Source organism: Dioscorea cayenensis, chromosome 9 (genome assembly GCF_009730915.1).
Source record: "Dioscorea cayenensis subsp. rotundata cultivar TDr96_F1 chromosome 9, TDr96_F1_v2_PseudoChromosome.rev07_lg8_w22 25.fasta, whole genome shotgun sequence".
NCBI classification, from domain to species: Eukaryota; Viridiplantae; Streptophyta; class Magnoliopsida; order Dioscoreales; family Dioscoreaceae; genus Dioscorea; species Dioscorea cayenensis.
Window position 1 is genome coordinate 21,821,729 of NC_052479.1, and position 391 is coordinate 21,822,119.

The following is a 391-nucleotide window of genomic DNA, read 5'->3' on the forward strand; positions in this document are numbered from 1 at the left end:
GAGATCTTAGGGCTAGATAATAGCTCGAGAAGGAGTAATAGGAGATCCTTAGCCCCGTGGAATACGATCCTCGCATCTTCACGCGAGGTATTACTTGGCGATCCCGTACACTTGCGGGGAAGCAATCAATCACTTAACAAGAAAAGCGATTCGGAGTGCTTTTCATCCCACCACCTTCCTTTATCCACCGACAGCGATAAAGTAAATGATCAGCCTGCTCACTTGATCTCTCAATTCCCATTGTGCTTAGTTTCTCTATCTCCTTGACAGTTGCGGTGGGTTGCCATTCCACTTGCATTCCACAGCAGAACACCCACCCTTCGGATCGGAGAACATTAGAACAGGACGAAACTCGATTCGCTTCTTTTTCATTCCATTTCGGGGGGTGAAA